Consider the following 18,455-nt stretch of genomic DNA (forward strand, 5'->3'; position numbering starts at 1 on the left):
AATGTAAAAGCCTTAAAATGCTATAAACTCAAGTTCCCACTAGCATATTCCTGTACTACAGAATATATTAGTGTATATGGATAGGCTAATGGTAGTAGCCCAAATGATACACATATATACTGATAGTAAGCAGTAAAACTGGGCTTACTCTAATAGGTACGAAAGTCATGTCATATTTTACTGGCCTATGTATGTTAGCAAACTACTCACGTGTTTATGTTCTTCATATCTAACTAGCAGAAATAGGCATATGTATAGTACTGTATAGTACTGTACTGTATAGTACTGTACTGTATAGTACTGTACAGTACAGTGCTGTACGATACAGTACAGTTGCAGTGTACAGTACCATACTGACTACAAAACAATTTAAAATGTCTTCTCATTGCTATATTATCATACAATTTTGGTGATCAACAGATATGATCACCAAATCAAATGCTGAGAAAAATTTATGTAGCAATGGAATCAACGAATTACCGTACAGTTGTTATATTACACATAAACTTACATTACGAACAGGCATTAATGTAGTAGCCAAAAATGAAAAATATATAGCCAATACCTCTCAAACAACCAAGGCTATATTACACAATGAATCAACCCTTACCTGGCACATATACTATGCATTTTAATGCTTTTTTCACCATGTCAATGAACTAATCCACCCACCCATGCAACTCTGTATGACACTAATAAAGGCTGTGAGGGCCAAGGTGAATGACCTAAACAACAATAACCTTCCCAATTATTATTATTATTATTAATCATCAGGCAATGCTTTGGTAAGTACAGTTGCACTATCATTCATTGAGTTCAAATTTACTTTCACTGTTTCACACTTACAGTAGACCTGTAAAGGAACACTTTGGCACCGATAATAAACACAGGTATAAACTTCAACTAAAATAAATTCCAGGAAAAGGATGGTCAATGACCTCCTCATACCATTAACACAACATACAGTACTGATTGGGGTCAGGTAAAATGAAAAAAAAATTGTAATCAATATGCAGGCGGAAAAAACACACTATTGCATGACATGTTAAATTTATCGAGTTTTTAACCAGAGTACTGTAACTTCATTAAACTAAGCAAGAGGGGGGTGATCGTGACTAGTAATTTGCACTGATCTATATCAGAAAAGGTCAAGGACCTAATAAAGGTAAGTACTCAGAAAACAAAACAATGCATACCTAGTTTCTGTTCTTTCGTCTGCACAGAGGATATTAAACTATTAAGTAACCCATCTGTGTTAGTTTAAGTTTGTTTATGAATCAGGAAGCCTCACACAGTAGCTTATTTGAGATCCTATCCATGTTAGATGTTGGATAAACACCGGCATATTTCAAGCCTTCTCTTTTCGATTAGTGTTCAGAGGATTTCGAGGCAGGGGTGTGAATTCGCTCACATTCCTGCTCCCGGGACCGCCATTTAACATCCCCGTCCGACGGACGAGGGTGTATGCCCCAGCATCTGACCACTTTCTCAAGTACTGAGGTAGGCAAAGGCACCCCATTCGACATTACTGCAGTGTGTTCACGTATCTACGACGATGATTCGTTTACTGGGCTGGATGATGAATCAAGCTGGAACATCAGCCAGACCACTGTAGTACTTAGCAAACTTCTTACACATCAGACGTTCAATTACGTAAAATAGCATAATTTATTGCTGTACCTCCTCCCACTTACAAATGTAAAAGCCAGATGAACATATTCCAACAAATTTTCAATTTGTTAGCAAAAGTGTTTGGCTTGATATGCAAGCAAACTGATATTTATAGAACTTTCTAAGGAAATCAAATTTGTTTTGACAACTTCAAGTATGCATACTTTATGTTTCGTAGTTTGTCTTCATATTCTTCGCAACAAATGAGGAATAAGGAAATCATTTTAATTTTTTCATTTTCTAAAATATCGAAAGGCAAGCTGTACAACATGCATGGTGTACAGTATACTGTATTGTATTGTACAAACATTATCACCCCTCTAATTAAGTCAACACAGTTGTTCAAAAAAAAAACGGGGACAGGGGAGGGGTGGTGGAGGGATATTTGTTAATATATATATGCCAACTTGGCCTTGATACTTACCATGACTGTGCATCATTATGGTCTTACACATCATTTACATTTAATTATCCTCTCACTTTTAAATGTTTTTAACTGGTAAAAATGAAGTTAAGCAGATTTTTGAAAATGGCAACTTTAATTTTCAAGATGTTAGAACATTTCTGTAAAATCTCCAGCTTTTTGAGAATAACTCATCTCCATTTTTTTTTTTTTTTTGTCAGATCAAGATTTTAAATTTTTTGGGGCAATGATGACAGGTCTTTATTCAACATTCCCACCAGTCTGATATTCTCTTGTTACTAATTAAATAACGAGAAATGTAATATGTTTTTATTAATTTCGCAGTATTTCACGTCTACTAGACGCTAGTGCACATCAAACGGTAATATTTTTAACATTAAGATTTTCAGAGACACTTTTAACCTAAAAAAGGTACTTTATAAATTAAACATATCAAAAGCAAAGAACATAAAGTAACATCATTATTTTTCAATCAAAATCAACAAATCTGTTGATAAGACTGATAAAATTATAAATCCAGATTTCTTCTTTTTATTTGCTTTAAATAATTTACATAACCGATGGGACGAAATATCTTCTGTATAGCATTCAAACATAGCAACTGCACAGTAAACATTGCAGATATTTATAGTCAGCGAAACTGATGACCGCAGGCAGTGAATTTTCCAAATAATTCAAAGTACTAGATCCTAATATGCTGAAGAACATGTCTTCTGCCCATTTGTGCGTATTCTGCGTTAAGTGTCCTAGGACGGACGTTCTACGTGAGAATTCTGTCAAAATATGAGAAATGAAGACCTTGGCTGAAAACTTACTTGCAGACAGGATGCATGGCAGTGAATGTCATAAATCTCTACATCAGGTCTGCATAAAGTGCATATATAGTATATAGTCTAATGAAATGCCCAAAATGTAAAATGGCAAATATAAACTTAAATTATGCATAAATAATGCATATACAGTATATAATAACATGAGGAAAATTTACAATGTTCTTTAACAACATATACCCAGTTTCCTTCACAATATATATTATACAAACATGTGCATATTTCAGCTCTTAATTCAATATGTATAGGCCTACACAGATGTGTGTGTGTTTGTTCTTTGTCTAAATTAGCATTCCTTATTGCACTATACATATCATTAAGCGAAATGGGTATTGTACAGTAACATTGCATAATTCATGACTACACACTATCACTGTACAATAGACCTGTACACAAACTACAGTATATTTATTACAGTGGTTCTTCCTTCTTTGTCTCAGATATATACATATATTACAGTCTAACTAACAAATATGAAACAAAACTGTTAGCAAGCTGCTTATCCACTAAAGCGCCTGTGTAAGAGAAAATGTAAAAGTAAGTTGGCCTGATGTTTCGATCTTATCAGGATCTTCTTCAGAGGCTGAATGACAAGTCATTTAGCTTCTGTCATTTAGCCTCTGAAGAAGATCCTGCTAGGATCGAAACATCAGGCCAACTTACTTTTACACAGTTCAAATAATAATTACATTCTGGTCTAAGTACTCTAGTCTACCCCTGCAACTGTTGCGGTATGTAGCCTCACTTCCATGTAACACCACCGCTAGTATACTCGGATAAAAAGCTCACTCAACGTCACTTTAATTTCTTGCTTAATCAGAACCTGAACAATAAATGTATCTATGGCTTTAATTCTTAACTCATATGTGGTTGAACTTAAATGCAGACATGCATCACAGAGATATTCTATGAAAGGGGTTAATGTGAGGGAGAATAGAATTGTTTTTTTTTTTTCTGGCTAATTAGGAATATGAGTAACTTCAAGTGGTCAGACATCTTTGGTGAGTCACCTGGGGGGCAAGGAACGCTTGAATTAGCTTGAAAAGAGCATTGACCCTACCTCTAATAAGCGACCTTAACGTTGGGTTGAACTTTTCACGTTTGTGCATTAACGAGGTGTATGATCATATGTACTGTAATAATATCAGACAACAAAGCAGGAGAATACAATATATACCACTTATAACTATTTAAAGAGCAATCAAAAGTATAAATGTCACAAGGTACACTGGGTGACCATTATTAGGAACATGGTTTTCTACATAATGGCACATGGTTGGATACATTTCAAAAATATCATGTTGTATTCTTTCTTTGCAACGGATTCCACATGAAGCTGAATATATGTGTTTCTTCTTCTTTGGTATTCAAGAATGCCTAGAAATGATTGTCAGGATTATATCTGGTTCAGTTAACTTTCATATACTGTAACATTGATTCAAGTATCGGGGCTAAGCGCTTTAAATATAGGAAGCATGTTTTTCCTGAAATTCTCATTCCTATATGTGATACAAATCATGTCCATAGGGAAGATGCCTCCTATAGAGTTTCCCAAATGTTGTAGGTTGGAAGAAGTGCGTTTACATGTTAAATCATGGAGTTGTTATGGAACAACTACCTGGTTAAATGTCACAGTCACACTGTATCATGACACCTTTGAACCCTGGTATTCAAAGTGTGGGGGGGGGGTCAACCCTTTCAAAGATATTGATTCAAGTTCGGGATTAAGTGCTTTCAATATAGGAAGCATGTTTTTCCTGGAATTCCCATTCCTGTATGTGATACAAATCACGTCCATAGGGAAGATGCTCCCTACAGAGTTTCCCAAATGTTGTAAGTTGGAAGAAGTCCGTTAAATGTCACAGTCACACTGTATCATGATACCTTTGATCCTGGTATTCAAAGTGCAGGGGAGGGGGGTCTTAACCCTTTTAGAGGTGCAAAAACAAAACAAAATTGTGGAAGGCTGCCAAATAATTCAAAAGGGAAAAAAATTCTTGTTATTTGTTGGGGGAAAAAAGAGTGCATAATGCCAGAACAGAAATTACTTTAACGTTGCAGCATATCACATCATTTTCCAACTTATAACAATTATCTCATAGGGGATAGGGATACCCTCTCCCCCGTATACCCCTTCCCCCTGCCACCACACCCTCCACAAGATGGGAATACCTCCTCCCTGCAGACCCCTTGTCACCGGACCCTCCACAAGATGATGAAAGTGAAAATTGGAGTCACCGAGTAACAAAATAGCCCAAACCAGTAGGTTGTTGCATACCTGTCTCCATCACTACATACAGTATGTGCACTTTCATATCTAAACTACAGTACACACGGCCCTCCCATTTCTGTGGCACCTCCCCCTCTTAATCATCCTTCCAATCTACCTAGAGATGGAATACCAGAGGGTAATGTGAACAAGGCTAAAGTCTTTACCCAATTGATGCTGTGCAAAGCAGCTGACATGACATGGTGGCTGACTTGTAGTAAGTTCTTACTGATAGATAAAGTGGTCACAATTGTAACAGCGCATGAACAAATTTATCACCTCTGTTTTCGAAACTGTGCACAGTTCTGAGGGAGTGAAACTGCCTGTGTAGCCAAAATACAGAATTCGAAACCTGAACATCTGTTCATGCATGAAGTTGAATTGTCATGACTTAACATATATGATAGATGGCTTAAAAGGCATAACAATACCCAGGCAGCCACTTCATGCTCTGGTAGCGGTTGATTTGCAACTCATTTATATGTATTAGTACTGCAGGTTAAGCGAACACAGCATACTATACGTAGGCAACACATCAGTCGTACACAATATATCTGCGCTGATATCTGGAAAATTCATTGGATACAGACAACTGCATTTAGTAGCAAGTTCTTACTGGTGGATACAGTGGTCATAATTGTAACAGCACATGAACAAATTTATCACCTCTGTTTTCGAAACCGTGCACAGTTCTGAAGGAGTGAAACTGCCTATGTAGCCAAAATAAAGAATTCGAAACCTGAACATCTGTTCATGCATGAAGTTGAATTGTCATGACTTAACATATATGATAGATGGCTTAAAAGGCATAACATTACCCAGGCAGCCACTTCATGCTCTGGTAGCAGTTGATTTGCAACTCATTTATATGTATTAGTACTGCAGGTTAAGCGAACACAGCATACTGTACGTACTGTAGGCAACACATCAATCATACACAATATATCTGCGCTGATATCTGGAAAATTCATTGGATACAGACAACTGCATCTAGTAGTGAGTTCCTACTGGTGGATACAGTGGTCATAATTGTAACAGCACATGAACAAATTTATCACCTCTGTTTTCGAAACCGTGCAAAGTTCAGAGGGAGTGAAACTGCCTGTTTAGCCAAAATACTGAACTCGAAACCTGAACATCTGTTCACGCATGAAGTTGAATTGTCATGACTTAACACATATGATAGATGGCTTAAAAGGCATAACATTACCCAGGCAGCCACTTCATGCTTCGGTAGCGGTTGATTTGCAACTCATTTATATGTATTAGTACTGCAGGTTAAGCGAACACAGCATACTGAACGTTGGCTACACATCAATCGTACACACTAGTGCTGAGCTGATATCTGGAAAATTCATTGGATACAGACATCTGCACATTTAATCAGGAGAAAGATTAATATGTACACAAATCTACATGTACTATACACTGTTTAAAATGTTGATTGCTTTACCACATTGGTAAACAGCCACTGTTGTCCATATCTAGATAGATATATTTAGATCAAAGTATGTACTGTACTAAGTTTGTTAAGTACATGTATGCTTAACTAAAATGTCAAGTGATCCACTTTATACAGTATATAAACACTAGATATGTACGCACATTCTACAGGGAATATGGACTATTATACCAAAGGGCTCTACGATCAAATCAAGCAAGCTTGCATCAATCTACTGGAAATTTTTATTCATACAACATGTACAAAAGAAATAACCTCACTTTACCAATTAATGTAGGAATATCCAAAGATACAAAACAAACAAGCAATGCAGGAAAAAAAATTGAAACATACTGTACAGTAGATGATAATTCCAGACCTAATAACTGGACATGTAGCAGTGTGAAAAATGCTTGTACTGTACACATATGAGAAACATCATTACAGTACTGTATGTTCCAGGGTACAATTTATCTGGCATAGCATCCCAAAATGGGCAAATTGCTATATAAGTACAAGATTGTACAGCAGTGGTTTGTATGCAGGAAGTTCTAAAAGGAACCATAATGTTTTATATTAAAACAAAGTTGAGAACCTACAAAGCTGTTGAGCAAACTTTGAACACTAAATTATTTCCTGTATGTTTTTATTTTTTATTATTGTTCAAAGGGTATGTAGTATGTTCTGAAAGCACTGTTGCATATAGTGTACAATATGTATGTGTGAATATCAGAAAACATATATTCACTGACATTGACATAGCTGTCAAACAAAATCAATTTAAGATATTTTGCTCACCAGTCCCAGCCGTTCTAACAGCTCTGTCCAGAGCGTAAAGCTCATACAAAAAATGCGCTGATTTTAATTCTTAAATACAGTTACCCAAAATAGCAGTTTCTAATTGAGACTATAATTATATGATATGACTAAATATTTACTAATATCACAGATATATGCTCCCTGGATGTATCATTAATGAATCATGCAGCAGTCATGTTTAAATTGGAAATCATATATCAAAGCAGAGATCATGCTCCAATGTTTACAAGTCAAGCTGGATTTTGACCTACCCTGAAAGTGCACTGTAAACAAGAAATGTGAAATCATTAAACTACAGTAGCTTTACTTCTCACAATATTCTTCTGAAATTAAAAGCATTTGAATCAATGACTAATTAAAGGGCTTAACATTAGTTACATGTTAGTCAGTGATTATAATCACCTTTGGACTTCATCTATAGAACAACGTAAACAATTCTAAAATAGTATGCAGTTAATAATTCATAAAGATTTATGTATCATGCTTTCTGCAGTGTGGAGGCGGGGCGGTAGCCAGAGGAAAGAGCATGAGGAAGTCTGACCAAGCAATCTGTCACTGGGGGATGCAGCATGTGATAAAATATTACCAACTTCACTAGGCTACGGTGACCGGATTGCATAACTTCATTGTATAGATTGTGGAGACTGTAAATGGAGGAATGAATTAAGCAGATATATAATTTTGCAGAAAAAAATGTGTGTAGTATACTTCCGGCTGGTAGATACGGAAGGAGGAATTAGTGGGCGTTGCCCAGGGAGCGAGGGCGCAGTGCTAAAACGTTTCCAAATGTGTAGTTAGGTAAATAGGAAATTACAATTGTGGAGTGGGAGACAGGTACAGTAAGAGAGGAGCAAAGTAAATCAACATTACCAACTTCAGTAGGCTACGGAGACTGGATTTTGCATAAATTTGTTCTATAGATTATGGATATGGTAAATGGAAGAATGAATTAAGTAGATATATAATGTAATACAGAATAAGACTATATTATGCAAATTTTATGCAAATCCTCACATCTCATATTAGACTGCATTAGACTCGTAATGTCTTTATACAACACTTACACTTCTGTGACTCTGTTCCCATGTGCTACATCCTCACACAGTACTACAGTACATATCACCCATGTTTCTGTTCGAGCAATAATTAAGTGTTCAATTTTGTGTAGCATTTTCAAAGGCTCGTGATTATAAATTATTCCCTTTTCGTTGGATCGACATATCTGCCAGGGAACACATAAATTCTCTGCCTTTTTGAGGCTTAAACATTTCTACGTAAACTCAATTACAAAGTATTGTCTTCATGATTCAAATTCTACCTCTCTTACTTACAAGTGATTTTGGAATGTATATTGCTGTATGCATGTGTAAAGTAAGTTTACTTTATATATAACTTGCCCCCCCCCCTCCCATCATGAAACACAGTCAGCTGTTTTAACGATATCATTTCCACATGATAATTAACTGTATTAGACATCTAGTATGGAAGCTAAATTTAACCATTTTTAATGACATTTTCAAACAGTGCACCTAAAAAACAGTTAAAATGTATTGATGCTGTATAAAAGGGCAAAAAAAAAGCAGTAATTTCAGCAAACTTTCTGATGTATGCCGCAAACGAGACGGTGACAATGACGAAGATGATGGTAATAGTAACAAACTGATACCTTTAGCATCGATATTAACCAATTAAACTTCATCATTACAATGTTGATGAGAACCATACTTGCACACAAGTGATTATAAGCTGGCCTATAAAGTGAAGTCGAGAGAAGCAACGCTCGACATGTTCAAACTTCACTCAGATACCGCCATGTTCATGTTTTGTTGAGCACTACATATATGGCAACAGTAGGAATATGAAAACTTCTTTCAAGGCTATGAGTATCGTGGAAATAATCATCAAAATCGTGAGACAAATGGCCAGAAAGGCCAGAGAGAGGGAGGAAGGGATCCTAGATGCAAAATAGGGAACCGGTACCCACACAAAACCACTAGGTTAAACAGCACAGGAAAAAACTAAAAGGTTCCCAAAAACGCCCAAAATTAAAGGAAACTCCGCAGATCTTCATGAAGTGACCTGCTAAGTATCAATGGAATATGACTGCTGTGTGGATTCCAGGACTTGCGACACTCTGGATGGTAGTATGAGGAAGGGGGGGGGTTAGACCAGAATGGGCCGGTCACCGGTAGAGGGCGGTGCATAAAAGGCCACCAGATTGCTCTAGACATGGTAGTGCGAGAGTGCAGTTGTTGTGGGGAGACAGGTGAGCAAGTGAAGTAAATCCAGAGATATTTGTACATGTATGTATACATTGCCCAAAGGGATAAACATTCTGCAAGTTTATACAACCTACGGCAGGTAGAGCAAGGGTGATACAGAGGGTGCAGAGCTAAATTGTTGTCAATTGTTATAAGCTAGGTAGATCAGAATGCAGTTTTGTAAGAGACCTGCCTGTCAATAAATAAAATAAATTTTAAAAAATCCCAAATATTAGGCTTTAATTAGAGTGAGGCCAAAGATCATGAACTTAAACCTTCATAATTTAAAGAACTTTTTTAATTTGTTTTATGTATGAATGAATGCCACAATATAATTAAAAATATTATATACTGTTGCATACAGACCTATATTGACACCACAATTAACCACCTTACATTCTTCAGTAAGTGTATAGCTGTATGTACAACGAGCTGTATGAAACCAAATTCATGATCACACTAATGTAATCCGACCACTGACTGTAAATCTCCATTAATGTAGGGCAGGTCCAAGCTATTTTATCCCTAGAAGCCAAATTTCAAACTTTACTGAAACACCCTAAATGTGGTGTCATGTTAAAGCTGAATTATTGAAGTTTCAGATTTTCATAATTTCTTTGAATTTTTTTCCCTATTCAAACAATTACAGCCAGCTAATTTGCATAAATTCAAATTGCAGTGTGACGTACGGGACATTTGGAATCCTATTTCGCTGCCAGCAATATGAACTTATTGAATATAAGTTATGTGGGACATGATACACAGTTCCTTCCAATAATTTTGACATATTATGTTTGGGGGTTCATTAATTAAATATGCTAATTAGCTAGTGTCCAAATACTGATGTCCCGTACGTCACAATTTTCAGCACTTTTTTCAAGTTTTGATATGGAGGAACAATTTTTTTTTTTGTGATATTCTGTAAAGTTCTAATTAAGAACATTGCTCAACAATATCCATCCCCAAAAAATTGAAATAATATTCACTGCAAATCTAATTATCAAATTTAAAAATGTGACGTACGGGACAAAATGTGACGTACGGGACATAGTGTGGTGGAAACCCTGTATTTATACATAATAAACATGCATGGGCTCCAATGGGGACCTCTACTGGAAACCTTCCAACGCTTACAAGTTTATTTTGTTGAAAGCTGGTAGTTGCAACTTATAATCCCTGCATGCCTGAAGAGCACATCATGGCAGCAAATAAACTATTGACTGATGACCACCAACAGCCCGGGTGTTGTTTGACTATTGGGAAGTCAATTGTGCGTGTGGGGGATACAGAATCATCTACAATACTATTCAACATTGACACTGAATGAGGACGACTTCAAGAATGTTGAGTTTGCATTTCAAAATTTGATAGGCCTATTGTGAAGTGTGACTATGATTATGTGCAACTATGTTCTTGTTTCCTGAACTTAGATAGTAGACATTGAGATTTTTAGTTACAAGTGTAGAGTTTCGCTCGCCCAATTTTGCATAGGACAATCACTCATGAGTTTGTCCAATAACCAGTATTAGGTCTATAGAGTTTTCTTTGTTGTACTATGTAGTTTCATAGATGGACATTACGTGGCATTACTGTGGACATTTTGGTATACAGGTATTTTGATTTTTGAATGGGATGAATCATATTTCAACTTCAGGGTCATTAGTGGGGAGTATTATACAGTGTTGTACAGTATATATAATTTTTAAACAGGTTTGCACCAAAACTTTGCACCTTGAATCATTTGTGGTCAAACAAAGCAAGAATTGATGTTCTGACTATTTGGTCTGGTAACCAGTATTACTGTAGGTCTATAGAGTTTTCTTTGTTGTACTAGTTTCATAGATGGACATTACGTGGCATTACTGTGGACATTTTGGTATACAGGTATTTTGATTTTTGAATGGGATGGATCATATTTCAACTTCAAGGTCATTAGTGGGGAGTATGGTACAGTGTTGTACAGTATACTGTACATACCAAAACAGTTTTGCACCAAAACTTTGCATCTTGAATCATTTGTGGTCTAACAAAGCAAGAATTGATGTTCTGACTATTTGGTCTGGTAACCAGTAGTCTATAGAGTTTTCTTTGTTGTACTAGTTTCATAGATGGACATTACGTGGCATTACTGTGGACATTTTGGTATATTTGAATGGGATGGATCATATTTCAACTTCAGGGTCAATAGTGGGGAGTATGATACAGTGTTGTACAGTATACATACCAAAACAGTTTTGCACCAAAACTTTGCATCTTGAATCATTTGTGGTCTAAAAAAGCTAGAATTGATGTTATGAGCACTTGATGTATGTGTAGAGTAGATTAATACTTTATGCATTCCATTTTTTATGTGGAATGATCTCACAAGTACAGTCACTGCTCTTTTCCGTATCCCAGAAAGAAGGAAATATGGCATGAAATTACCAATAGTCAATTTAATTGTATATTTAAATTGTATATGGACAAATTGTCCCGTACGTCACATGTCCCGTACGTCACAGGACAATTTTCATTTGTGTAACCACTGTACTGGAATGGCTTCATATTTTTTTCTAATATGTTACAGCTTAGCCCTTGGAAGGTTAGGCTATTCACTAGTTATAACAGCTTGATCACTGCCCTCCTAATTTCAGAGTGGTTTCAGCTTTGCTATTTTGTAAAAAAAACACAAAATTCTCTGGTCCCGTACGTCACACTGCACATTAATTAAGATGGGACCTAATTAAAGCAAGTGTAGGAAATCTTCATGAGTTTGTAATAAAGTAGCAGCAATAACAAATATAAAAACCTGAAAAAGTTTCTGGAAAATAGATTTTATATAACTTTTAGACAAATTTAAGTCTCTGAAATGTCCCGTACGTCACAGTTCAAATAGCTTGGACCTGCCCTGTACTACCATGCAGTTGACAAGTCAGAACTTAAGGTGCTCGAGCAAGAATGACAAATTGTGACAAATTGTGACAAACCTTTACAAGAATGCATCAAGGCATGTTAACCTCACACGTACATACACATGCATTCATCCCTGTCACAAGCAACTAGAAACATGTTAAATTCCAAGAAACTTTAATTCACCATCACATGCACATGTATGTATACAGTACCTGAGAGACTAAACTTTGATATAGATTGATATCCACGGGGCAAAACAAACATAGAGCTGTGAATTTATACAAAGATGGTAAACTCACAGGAGAAATTATCTCGACATGATCCGGTTCACTCTGAAACAAACAGCCTGCATGCATGCACAACGACGATGAGTTGTCATTATGTAGCTGGTACAAGGTCAACCACCTTCACATAAAAGAAAACTTGGATGGAGATTAAGATCTGTCGAAAATTAGAACAAAGATAAACCGCCAAGGATATTCCTATGACAACCGCTATCCGTCCTCACGTTCTGTCATAAGTCACGTAATTAGCTACTAGGGCCTCTAAGATTATGTCTCCGAGAAAACCGTTTAAATGTTCTTCTGTTTGGCCTTTACGAACCGGCTTCACGTACCAGAAAACGGAACTAGTCTCTGCGTATATATACGTGTGTACTTAACAACGCCATGGCTCTCATCAAACGTCGTTTCTTTCACGTGAGGAGCAGATTGCTGTGTAATAGATTATGAGAGCATGGAAGGACATCCCGTTACCTGAGTGGCTAGCTGTTTGAATCGATGACTCACCACAGTTGAGTTATGTATAGCCCTGTCCCTACCGTGAGAAATGCCATCCTTTGCATGCATGCACATATAGTGTCAGTGGGTAAGTGTGCAGGAAAGAGAGGAGTTGTGTCTTTATTGAAAAAAAAAAAAAATCAAAATTCTTGTCGAATTTGCCATTTAACATGTATTAAGACATGTTGAAGAACGGTAGATATATAAATAATATATTTATACCAAAGTTGATTATAATAATTACATGTAGTTATAATAATACATGCCAGCCCACTCGGAGAAGACACTGATGGCATTAGGAAGGCTGACATCGATGATTCGATGATTTTCAAATGAGCGTGATCGGGAGAAAAGGAAAGCCTGTGAATTTGATCAGAGGTTTTAAACGTTCCAAAGGTGGAAGAAGATTGAAGGACGGATAAAAATAGCTTGAGATCGATAGAAGAATGCGGAGAAACTTTTTATCCATCGATCTCATGAAGAGAAGAGAGAGCTATAAACTATGGGAACATGTATGAGTGTTATAGTTATGATGAATGTAAATTTGCACTGCCATTATTCAATTTAGTCAGTGTTGAAAGACATATATGTATGTACAGTACACTATACAGTAGGTATATACTGATACTGATCTGGCTAGACAAACATGTACAGTACTATTAACATTGTGAGAAAATGTAATATAGAGTAAGTATTTTCTATCCTACTTATGTTTGTCTTCAACTCAAGACTTGATAAAGCCTATAGAAACATTCGTCAGGACTGCATTGCTAAATCAATATATACAGCACTACTTTACAAGTTAAACTAATCAAATTAGGTTTCAACTGTACTGTAAAGTCTATATATTTAACTACACTTAGTATGTCCAGTATATAGTTGAAACCTATAACTTGACAGTAATTAGTTAGAAGCAAAGAATTGTAAATACCCCCAAAACTTGTCTCCTGTCTCCTCTACATAAATGCACCCCGATCTACCTAACCTAATACACAATTGGCATCATTTTGTCTTGCACTGCACCCCCCCCCATGACCCTTCACTGTTCACTGCTCTAATCTATCCTGCCACTCATCTATTCTGCAACTCATATATCCTGCATCTCATCTATCCTGCATCTCATCTATCCTGCATCTCATCTATCCTGCATCCCAACTATCCTGCATCTCATCTATCCTGCATCTCATCTTTCCTGCATCTCATCTATCCTGCATCTCATCCATCCTGCATCTCATCTATCCTGCATCTCATCCATCCTGCATCTCATCCATCCTGCATCTCATCCATCCTGCATCCCAACTATCCTGCATCTCATCTATCCTGCATCTCATCTATCCTGCATCTCATCCATCCTGCATCTCATCTATCCTGCATCTCATCTCATCTATCCTGCATCTCATCTATCCTGCATCCCAACTATCCTGCATCCCATCTATCCTGCATCCCATCTATCCTGCATCCCATCTATCCTGCATTCCATCTATCCTGCATCTCATCTTTCCTGCATCTCATCTATCCTGCATCTCATCTATCCTGCATCTCATCTATCCTGCATCTCATCTATCCTGCATCCCAACTATCCTGCATCCCAACTATCCTGCATCTCATCTATCATGTATGGAGGGAAAACGGCTGGGAAAACGATTCGCAGAACTGCTATCCGTTCTGAGAGCTCTATGAATTTGAACGGGACAGAAACCGCTCCCTAAAATAGTCTCGAAAACCCTCCCCAAGACAAGAAAGGGTACTTATCAGGCTGCACATGAATAGAAATAGTACTTCTGTTTCCCATAAAGGCAAACAAAGACCCTGAAGAACCGTTCCGATCGACTTAAGTAAAAAATCATCCACAAAAAAAATGAACGATGTAGGCACTTTGAGTGGTAGATTGAGAAGGAAGGGCATTGACCGGTGGGAATGGTCATAGGGGTGCACAGTGTTAAAAGGTTACCAGTTCATTCTTGGTAGAACGAGAGTTGTGGGGAGACAGGTAAGCAGGGAAAGAAGTAAATACATCATTCTTGCACTGCACCCCGCCCACCCACCCCCCCCCCAATGACCATCCACTGGTCACTGCTCTCTCCCATCCTTATCTATTTTACCGTTCTACAATATAGCATAAATCCCTGCAATGTTTATCTATTTTCTTGCTAGTGTTGTATAAAGACTAATTAAGTATTCATGAATGAAATGCTCGGTTTAAGATTATACTTTATAACAACCAAATTCAAACTGACGGCTTAAAGGATGACTTGGGATTATATTTTTACACTCATTTGCATGTCAAAGTTAATATTATAATGCTATGAATCTTGAATGCTGTTTTTCACTAGATATTTTCTAATATTTTCTACTACTTTTTCTACTAGACATTTATTATGATTTTAAACTGCTGCTCGCTTCAAGGGTATCTTAAGCAAAACAGTAACCAGAAGTAATGTACCTATTGAAGTTTAATTCTGTAGTTGTGCTGATCAATATTGTAAGTGATCTGTTGCATACAGCTGCTGTATGTGATGAAGAGTATAAATCAGAGATACAAACTTTGCTTAAATAAAGTCATGCATTCAAAAATTATGTTGATTCAAAGATATTCACAAAACAGTCAACTTCACATGTTAATTTCCCAGTTCACTTTTAAATTACTTAAAAACTGTTTTACACTGATCAATATATCTATCTGTGATGTCAAACCCCCCATGTGAGTATATATACTCCAATTTTATCATGTCTGCTATTTATAAATAAAAGATATCTTTTTCGAGGGTTAGAATGGTACTGTATACGTTTCACGCAGTATAAAGTCTCGGACACACGTACAGTACTGATCGTGGTACAGTGTCTCAGACTCTCAGATTCCCAAGGTAATAAAATCTAATTATGAACTGAATGTACTGTACAGTATATACATGTAAATCTGTTGACTCATGATAGCAGATAACATGCAGCATAAAATCACTGCATTGCTCAATATCGCAGCGTACATTCGATATATATGAAAGATTCAATTAAAAAGAATACGGTTCAAATGTGTGAAAGTTCTCTAGATTTAACTGGCAGCACTCTGGTATTATAACACCGATCGCTTGTCTCAATGTGTAAATTCGCGCAAAATTCGGGTCATTAACTGGCAAAATGCCAACACATTTCGCTGTGTGCCCGGTTGCACAAAGAAAGAGAAGACTAGGAACTTTTTCTGCCGTTAGACATTAAGAGAACTTTAAACACATGATATTAATTGGATAATAATCGCCATGCAGTCAAAACATTGCATGATTCCTGTACCCATTACCCAACATTTAACCAGGTTAATCGCTAACGCTTAAAATATAACGATAAGTACTATCATTGGGCTGCTCCCACAAGCCTGTACAGTAAAAATAACATCAAATTACTAGTGGGAACTTGATAATTTAAGGTATACAGTACATAGCACTGAATCGCTGCATTGCTACAGTAGATATCACAGTGTAATTATACTCATTCATGACCAAAATTTGCCATGCATAAATTAATATCATATCAGAGATAATTGTTTTGTTTTTTTTGCCCTGCACCCAAGAGACTATATAGTCAACTGTGTGTAAAAAAAAAAAAAAAATTAAAGATCTATATTAACTTTTTAATGTGACATAACTGCATCTGATAATTTTTGAAATCATCTTTAGTACTGTCGCGATGGCACCGAAGTATTACGCATTAATTTCAAACACTGTCAATATATTGAAATAAGATACATACTGATAAATAATTTTTTTTATTTTTTTAATGGAAATTTGATCAGACTAGCAGAGAACTTTGATAAATTACACAGGGAATGACAAATGTTCTACAATTCAAAGATTCAATTTCAACATTCATTATTTAATAGTAGCTTTTGCTGGCATATTTGAGTACTCAGGTTTCACTTCATAATAACATCATTATACTACACAAGTTGTGAAACTGTACGCAAGCTGGCTGTACCTGTACGCATAAGGTTTTTTTCAATTGCTCCTTCAGAATACAAGCAAGTGTTTCTTTCTCGGTTAATTACCATGGAATGTGTGTGATTACCGGTAGCTTACTTAACTGCATGATGGTATTGTCCTCTGGCTTTTGGTTAAGATCATGTTTGCTACAGATCTGTTGACTTTCAGATACACAGTACATAGTAGATCATCACTCACTAAACATCACCAAAGCACCAAAGCATCACCAAATATCACCAAACATCACCAAGCATCACAAACATTACTCACAAAACATCACCATACATCACCAACACTGAACATCACCAGACATCACCAAACATCACAAAGCATCACTCACTAATCATCACTCACTAAACGTCACCAAACTTCACTCACCACACATCACCGTACATAAGGTTCCAACATTGAAAATCACCGAAGATCACCAAACATTGAACATCACTGAACATCACCAAACATCACCAGACATCACCAAACATCACCAAACATCACCAAGCATCACCACACATCACCGAGCACCACTCACTAATCATCACTCACTAAACATCACCAAACATCACCAGATATCAAATAAACATGATCACCAGATGTCAACAAACATCACTAAGCTTGAACAACACAAAACATTGAACATCACCGAACATCACCAGACATCACCAAGCATCACCACTATCACTCACTTATCATCACTCACTAAACATCACCAAACATCACCGTACATCACCAGATATCAAATAATAAACATCACCAGATATCAACCAGGGTTCATTTTAGATTTTTCAATTTGCTTAGCAGTACTGCTAATCAAAATCCTGAATTGATTAGCAGTTTGGTAAAAATGGTTAGCAATTTTTTTTCTGTGCACGTGCGCTGCACGATAAAGATAATGTCATAAATGTATCCCTGGCACTGGGGGCGGGGGTCTCCCTCTTTGAAAATATTGACTTTCAACTCTCAGAAGAAAGTTTCAAACATATCTTTCCACTTTTAGAGGGAATGCAATTATGCAAGCATTCACGATGTGGCATATTGCGCAGGAACGTTGATATATCATCGTTGGCCCCATAAATAGTTACACAAATATCAAAACTCGTG

The 18,455-nt window shown here is 36.6% G+C and overlaps 1 protein-coding gene across 2 annotated transcripts in view; it reads right to left on the reverse strand.

Annotated features, from left to right (window-relative positions):
* The window catches only part of LOC139963689 (uncharacterized), a 61,195-nt gene that overhangs the window by 19,934 nt on the left and 22,806 nt on the right, over positions 1–18,455 (reverse strand). Inside the window, exon 1 of one of the 2 annotated variants that reach the window (XM_071965023.1) lies at positions 12,907–13,044. The exons of the other annotated variant lie outside the window; for it this stretch is intronic. The gene's annotated coding sequence lies outside the window, so the exon portion shown is untranslated. Of the gene's footprint in view, positions 1–12,906; positions 13,045–18,455 lie in introns of those variants that run through there. 2 annotated transcript variants of the gene reach the window in all.

This window comes from Apostichopus japonicus, chromosome 1 (genome assembly GCF_037975245.1).
Source record: "Apostichopus japonicus isolate 1M-3 chromosome 1, ASM3797524v1, whole genome shotgun sequence".
In the NCBI taxonomy this organism is placed as follows: Eukaryota; Metazoa; Echinodermata; class Holothuroidea; order Aspidochirotida; family Stichopodidae; genus Apostichopus; species Apostichopus japonicus.